This window comes from Xenopus laevis, chromosome 2S (assembly GCF_017654675.1).
Source record: "Xenopus laevis strain J_2021 chromosome 2S, Xenopus_laevis_v10.1, whole genome shotgun sequence".
Classification (NCBI taxonomy): Eukaryota; Metazoa; Chordata; class Amphibia; order Anura; family Pipidae; genus Xenopus; species Xenopus laevis.
Genome location: NC_054374.1, coordinates 169,022,147 through 169,030,825, shown reverse-complemented (window position 1 = coordinate 169,030,825; position 8,679 = coordinate 169,022,147).

The window sequence follows — 8,679 nt, the reverse complement described above, 5'->3', positions numbered from 1 at the left end:
AAGGGAAGCCTGAGAACATTCTGAGCCCTGATTTTGTACAGACCTGATGCACCCCATATAATCTGGAACGTTCCCTCATGTCCAACCAACAGCTCATGTGTAACACGTCTACCTGCACTGCTGGGCATGACTGCTGTTAGCACAAGCCACGGAAAGCTTCTGTCCCTCAACCTTTTTATTATTATTATCAGCATTAGTGTGAATACATTGAACAACATGTTTAATATTGAAGGATGTCCAGACTGTTGCCTACAGCTGTGGTTGAACTGGTACACTAGGGGGCTGCATAATAACATTAAATATAAATCTTAAAAATCAAATATTTTGCATAGTTAATGCCCATCCTCTGTAGCTCTTGTTGTGGTTCTGTGTGACACAATGACAGGAACCATGAGAGTTTAAAGGGATACTGTCATGGGAAATTTTTTTTTTTTTCAAACCGCATCAGTTAATAGTGCTACTCCAGCAGAATTCTGCATTGAAATCCATTTCTCAAAAGAGCAAACTGATTTTTTTATATTCAATTTTGAAATCTGACATGGGGCTAGACATTTTGTCAATTTCCCAGCTGCCCCTGGTCATGTGACTTGTGCCTGCACTTTAGGAGAGAAATGCTTTCTGGCAGGCTGCTATTTTTCCTTCTTAATGTAAATGAATGTGTCTCAGTGGGACCTGGATTTTGCTATTGAGAGTTGTTCTACCAGGCAGCTGTTATCTTGTGTTAGGGAGCTGCTATCTGGTTACCTTCCCATTGTTCTGTTGTTTGGCTGCTGGGGGGGGGGGAGAGGGTGATATCACTCCAACTTGCAGTACAGCAGTAAAGAGTGATTGAAGTTTATCAGAGCTCAAGTCACATGACTTGGGGCAACTGGGAAATTGACAATATGTCTAGCCCCATGTCAGATTTCAAAATTGAATATAAAAAAATATGTTAGCTCTTTTGAGAAATGGATTTCAGTGCAGAATTCTGCTGGAGTAGCACTATTAACTGATTCATTTTGAAAACATTTTTTTTTTCCCATGACAGTGTCCCTTTAATGTCACGGGAAGGAACTTTTCCATGTACCTGGCTGGAATCGGGAGCTAATTAACCAGACGCTGTAGTACCTGGCTGGAATCCTAATTAAAACACAGGGGCGACATACAAACTCCCCGCAGACAGTGTTGAGGTTTTAATCAAACTCAGGACCCCAACCAGGGAGCAGAAGAAACAACTGAGACCCTTGTGCTTCCAGCAGGCACCAGTTTAGAGAAGACAATGACATGGGTGGTGGGACGGCCTGAGCTGAGCTTCTAGAAGATTCCTTGGTGGCCTTGTTCAGATCCTGGAAGATGTACTTGCTGGTACCAGTGTAGGGAAGAGTTAAGATTCTGTGAGACGGATGAGTTGGCCCAGGAGGCAATGAAGAATCACTAATTAAACATGTTCCAGCTGCTTTAAATCAGCATTGTTTATTAGTAGCCTCTTAGGGGACAATGTGATTTAAGAGAGTTTTAATAGAATCTGATTGCCGTTCCCTTCTCTCTGAATCCGACTCCTTTTATCTTCCTAATGACTGGAAGGCCCCAGAGTATTCCCAAACATGACTATAAGTTTGTCTCACTGAAACAGAACAAGGGGGATCCTCAGAGCATCATGGGGGGGGGTATGTGCTCCATTGAGTGGAAAAGTCTATAAGTAACAACTCTATTCACTGGGAATTGAAACTCCCAATATCTGCCAAATGTCCTCAAACACTCACAGCCTCTATTTACTATTGGTCAGATATTTTATCTTGTGATTGACAATATGAGATTTCTGGTCACAATCACATTCCGAGTAAATATTGAATTTAATTTGGCTTAATCTCCTGTGAATGGGGCAGGTCAGTGATCCAGGGGCAGGTTCCAATTGGCTGATCCATTAGTTGATCCATTTCTCAGTAGGATCTATGGAGAATATAAGTGCAACTATTGTATCAAGTCTAACAGCTGCCTTTAATAACACTCTGCTCAGCAGGGACAAACACATGGATCAACTCATGGATCAGTTACAGGGTCGCTGACCCCTCTCCCACAACTGCTTCATAAAAAGAAGGAGAAACATCATGAAACTTTACACTAGAATATTAGAAAAAAATGTCACAAATAGAAAATAAAAAGTCAATGGAAAATGTATTTCTGGGGAAGTTCCTGAAACCAACTGAACTGGAAAATGAGAAGCAGCCCTTCTTGGGGTACAAGATGTAGCAGAACTGAGGTGCAATTGTTTCCTGCAATGGGTTAAACACAAGCTGAGATTCTTATTGAACGGCAGCTTCTCTGGGACTAATAATGATGTTAGAGGAGACACATTTCAAAGAAGCCTCAAGCCCTGAGTTTTATCATGAAGCTTCTGATTCATCCGCTGCCTCCAGCAACATTGTCAGTAAATCTGTGGGTGCACTTGTTGCTTTGCATGCTAATCTTTCCTTTATGCTCAGCAGCAGTGCACGTCACATGATGTGTTTTAGAATGAAATGTTAATGAGCCATCTTTATATACATTGCAGGGTGCTTACTCTATAAAGGCCACTCATCTGGTATAAGAGGGCCCAATTGCTGGTGGGTTGGGTTTCAGAGCAGATCCTGTATCCTGAGAGCTGGCAATCTAATCATTTATTCCCCAGGCCACTGATTAGAGAACTGATACTGTATATGTAGCCATACCCCATCGCAGGGCCCATATTGTGCAAGAGGTGGAGACACCTTGCTATTGGCTCCATGGCTTAACCCCTTAACCTGTACCTGAGCTAGAATCTGGGGCCCCTAATGTAATGGGCTCAGAGCAACATCCAACTCATCCTCTGACCTGTCCCTCAGGTACCCCTGTTCTGCCCAGCAACAAGAAGAAGGCCCCCAGTGGAACAGCCAATCAGTACTCAGTTGTGCACAATGACATGGCCCACGGTACTCAGCTTGGTTACTCTACAGACACCAGCAATGAGCCAATGGGAGCCAGTCTATGGTCACATTTCTGGTTACAAGTCAGTGGATTGAGTCTGATGGGAACTGGCCCCTAGTGGTTGTTATAGAAAGCCACTAATATCTCTCACCCATCTCACCCTAATATCTCACCTTTCACCCTTTTGCGTGTTTAGCAAATATCATTTAATGAGCCCCAGGGATTACTGGGTATCAGCCAATTGCGTCACTGCACCTGCCTAATAGGGATGATTTTACTTGTGGGAGGATTTAGGGCACAACCAATAAATAGGGCTCTCCAACTGGTGCTGTACTACAACTACAACAACAAAGGCTATCTTGCCTTAACACTCTCGATCTTGCCCTACTGTCTCCATCTTGCCCTATGTTCTCCATATTGTCTTACTGTCTCCATATTGCCCAATGGTCTCCAACTTGCTTTACTGTCTCCATCTTGTCCCACTGTTTCTATCTTGTCATTCCATCTCCATCTTGTCCAACAGTCTCCATCTTGTCCTTCTGTCTCCATCTTGTCCTACTGTCTCCATTATGTTCTACTGTCCCCATCTTGTCCTTCTGTCTCCATCTTGTCTTACAGTCTCTTACTTGTTCTACTGTCTCTATCTTGCCCTACTATCGCCATAATCCATATTGCCTACGTTCTCCATATTGCCCTACAGTCTCCATCTTGTCTTACTGTCTCCATATTGCTCTACTGTATCCATATTGCCCAAAAGTCTCCATCTTCCTCTACTGTCTACATCTTGTCCCACTGTCTCTATCTTGTCTTTCTGTCTACATCTTGTCCTTCTGTTTCCATCTAGTCTTACTGTCTCTAACTTGTTCTACTTCCTCCATCTTGTCTTACTGTCTCCATCTTGTCCTACTGTCTCCATCTTGTCCTTCTGTCTCCATCTTGCCCTACTGTCTCTAACTTGTTCCACTGTCTCCATCTTGTCTTACTGTCTCCATCTTGTCCTACTGTCTCCATCTTGTCCTTCTGTCTCCGTCTTGCCCTACTGTCTCTAACTTGTTCTACTGTCTCCATCTTGTCCTACTGTCTCCATCTTGTCTGTCTGTCTCCATCTTGTCCTACTGTCTCCATCTTGTCGCACTGTCTCTATCTTGTCCTACTGTCTCTAACTTGTCCTACTGTCTCCATCTTGTCCTACTGTCTCCATCTTGTCTCTATCTTGTGTTATTGTCCCCATATTGCCCTATGGTCTCCATCTTGTCCCATTGTCTCCATCTTTTCCTTCTGTCTTCATCTTGTTCTACTGTCCCCATTTTGCCCTACGATCTCCAACTTGTCTTACTGTCTCCATATTGCCCTACAGTCTCAATTTTGTCCTACTGTCTCCACCTTGTCCTACTGTCTCCATCTTGCCCTACTGTCTCCATTTTGCCCTACTGTCTCCATCTTGTCCTACTGTCTCCATCTTGTCCTTCTGTCTCCATCTTGCCCTACTGTCTCTAACTTGTTCCACTGTCTCCATCTTGTCTTACTGTCTCCATCTTGTCCTACTGTCTCCATCTTGTCCTTCTGTCTCCGTCTTGCCCTACTGTCTCTAACTTGTTCTACTGTCTCCATCTTGTCCTACTGTCTCCATCTTGTCTGTCTGTCTCCATCTTGTCCTACTGTCTCCATCTTGTCGCACTGTCTCTATCTTGTCCTACTGTCTCTAACTTGTTCTGTCTCCATCTTGTCCTACTGTCTCCATCTTGTCTCTATCTTGTGTTATTGTCCCCATATTGCCCTATGGTCTCCATCTTGTCCCATTGTCTCCATCTTTTCCTTCTATCTTCATCTTGTTCTACTGTCCCCATTTTGCCCTACGATCTCCAACTTGTCTTACTGTCTCCATATTGCCCTACAGTCTCAATTTTGTCCTACTGTCTCCACCTTGTCCTACTGTCTCCACCTTGTCCTACTGTCTCCACCTTGTCCTACTGTCTCCATCTTGTCCTACTGTCTCCATCTTGTCCTACTGTCTCCACCTTGTCCTACTGTCTCCATCTTGCCCTACTGTCTCCATTTTGCCCTACTGTCTCCATCTTGCCCTACTGTCTCCATTTTGCCCTACTGTCTCTATCTGTCTTGCCCATCTGCCACTATCCAGTCCTAATATTTCCAACTTGCATTGCAGCACCCACTATTCATGCTTAAAAGTGCTGCTCTTTGGGGTCCCACTATAAGGCATTTATTCTTGAACCCACTAAATACAGCACTATTGCTACTAGCTGCAATGCAGATGTTTGTTTGAGGTGGGGTGGATAGATATGGTTTATCCACATATCTGCAGTACTGTATTGGACTGAAGGGATTATTGCACCTGAGCTTCTTTATGAGACTGAACTAAAGGGGTTGTATTAGTGAGAATGTGTAGCAAGAAGCAGGGAGAGGAGATAATGGGAGGTGTGGAGGGAAAGGGAGTTCTCATTGTGGTAAAGAGGTCATTGAGCAGCTCCAGAGCTTTAATCTTTAATCCTTAATGCACATTTATTACCAACAAGAGAACGTTGGCTGAATCCACATCAGCAGCTTCTCAATTGGAAATGATTTCCTTTTGTGTTTGTCTTACATTCTCCGACTAAAGGACATCAAGGGAATCCCTGCTCCATCAATGATTAAGCGCAAGGTCTGAGCATGTGCCGATACCTTCTAACAAGCATAATAGAGCTAATTAGATGCTCTGATCTCTTATATGGCAGATAATAAAAGGGAAGAAATATACTGATGTTGAATGGATGTCTGTAAAGAGACAACGAGGAAGAACTTGAAATATATGGAAATGTTTTAACCTGTCATCCCAATAACTTTGTGCACTTGCTTGGAGAGATCAGTTAGAGCTTCATGTTAAGCAGCAATGCTTCTACTGAATGGGTGGGTGTTTGTGTTATCAGCAGATTAAAGGGGCATTAGAAACTCATCCCAATAAAACCCAAAACTACTGCTATAAAGGCACCATTTTTAAATGTAATGGAAGGGCCTCAGTAATCATGGGGCTTCAGACCACTAACTTAGCAGGACGATTCCCAAGGGGGCACCAGTTATTAGACCATTAGTCATCTATGCCCTTTGTGGTGGAACCTCTCTACTGATAAAATGGTGCATCCTAACCCTAACCCAATGCCCCATAATTCCCCCACTCCACACAAACCTCATCCCTTTTGCAGCAAGGAAATTGTAACTTTTTATATGGGGGACCCCTCTGCCACAGGGCCCCTGACAGCTTCCAGTACCTGCTCTGATGGCGGCTCTGTGTACTGGAAATTCCAATAAATCATTTGTTAATTTTGGTGTAACTGGAGCAAATGCATATAGGATCCACTAGAGGGCATTGTTTCTGTTACAGACAATGTTATGATTATAGCATAGCCCTATACTTACCCTTCTACCCCTTCTGCTATAGTCTTTGATTGTTCATTGGCTCCTTGGCCACATCTGGTGGGCAGTGCTATTTTGGCCAGTCTCTTTCACTTTCAGGACCCTAAATCCAGAACCAGTGCTAGGCACCCTGGTCTCAGCTCTTGCTTCTACCTTTAACAGCTGCCTTTCACTTTGGAAGGAGCCCTCCGCTGATTGGATGCCAATAATAAGAGAGGAGCCAAGCCAAGGGTTCTGGATGAGCAAAGGGGCATGATCGTTTTACCAAGGATATTGGATGGAAGGCAACACAGCTTGGAAGACAAGCCAGATGGGAAAGCGTGGTCAGGCAGACTGGGCCAGCACAAGTAGAGTTGAAGAATAACCAGACAGACTGGGTTGGTGCAGGCAGAGTTCAAGGAGCAGTCAGACAGTCTAGGATCAGGATTGGAGAACGTAGAATAGTCAGCAGGCAGGCAAATGTCAATAACAGTATGATCAAACAGGATTCACTAAGAATAAACACCCAGCAAACTAGCAAGTAGAACCTAACAATGGGCCATGTGTTACATTCAAAAGCCCATTTAAATACCTTAGAATTTCACACCACTGCACAATGACATCATAATTCTGGTGCGTAAAACCAGGAAGTATGATCCGCGCGCCATAGGAGAACCATCGCTGGAAGGAAAGGAATTCACAGGGTGGGCATCCCTGCCAGCCACAAGACCACCAGTCTCTAGGAGACACAAATGGAAGAACAGAAATAAGCAGAGGGCAAGAAAAACGATATGATTATTATCCTTAATAATATGATAATAATCCTTGAGTGACATAAGGGGGTTGGGTTGGTTGGGCACTGCAGTGTCTAAAGGTAGCCCACTGGCCAGGAGAGGACCCTGGCGTAACTTCGGTAGTGAAACTTTGCACCCTTACGCCTGGCGAATTTGGGCAACGGACTTAACTACGCAAATTGTTCTGAACGCTACCTTTTACGCCAGACTTCCTTTGCCACCTCAGACCAGGCGAATCGCAATAGAGTAGATAGGGATTGCTTCAAAAAAAAGTTAAAAAAAATTCTGAGTCCCAAAAAAAAATGCTGGTGTTTTTTCTTTATTATGGGTGATAGGCTGAAAAAAATCGAATTTTTGGGGCTCCCCTCCTTCGCCCCTACATTTCCTAACTCATGGCACCTTAACTATACAGTGGGCACATGTGTAGGGCAAAACATTTTATTTGATGTTTTGAAGGTTTCCCAGGCATTTGTAGTGCTGCTACATATACCTCCATTGAAATTTGAATTTGGCGCCGAATGCAAATTAACCATCGCTAGCGTAACTTCGCTTTGCTTGGCGAATTAACGCTAGCGCAACTTCGAGACCTTACAATACCCCTGAGCGCAACTTTGGATTTTAGTGAATTTGCAGAGCGCTGGCGAAAATATGCCTGGCGAAGTGCGGCGAAGCGGACACCAGCGCAACTACGATTTTTAGTGAATGTCCCACTATGTGTCAGGTTGAGCCACAGGTAAGTGGCAGGTAGGAGCCGAGGTGATGGATAATAAGGGTAAAGTGAGTATTTTAGCTTTTGATAGACCTGAAACAGGTTCTTACAGAGAAGAGTAACTTATTAACAACATAACAGGTGAAAGTAAGATATAACCGAATATTGACTGGAGCAACAGTACTGCCAGATCAGTTAATGGGAACAAGTTTATAAACTGTTACGTGACAATTTTATGGCACAGGTTGTTGAGGAGCCAACCAGAAAAAATGCTATTGTGGATCTAGTGATCTCTAATGAGCCAGAACTTATAGCAAATGTGCAAGTCATTGATCCCCTGGGTAATAGTGACCATAATGTTATATCATTTAATGTCTGGTGCAAAAAACAAATATATACTGGGGCAACAAAAAACAGGAATTTTGGAAAAGCTAATTTTAGTGCCTTGAGGGCTGCCCTACAGAGTATTGATTGGGGCATTAGGTTTTCAGCTAAAAACACAGAACAGAAATGGTCATTTAAACTGATATTAAATCATAACTGTTCTCAATTTATTCCCTTAAGGCAGGGATCCCCAACCTTTTGAAGCCGTGAGCAATATTTAGAAGTAAAAGGAGTTGAGGAGCAACATTCGCATGAAAAATGTTCCTGGGGTGCCAAATAAGGGCTGTGATTGGCCATTTAGTAGCCCCTATGTGGATTGTCAACCACATCAAGGCTCTGTTTGGCAGTACACCTGGTTTTTATGCAGCTAAAACTTGCCTCCAAGCCCGGAATTCAAGAATAATCTCCTGCTTTGAGGCCACTGGGAGCAACATCCAAGGGGTTGGCGAGCAACATGTTACTCACGAGCTACTGGTTGGGGAT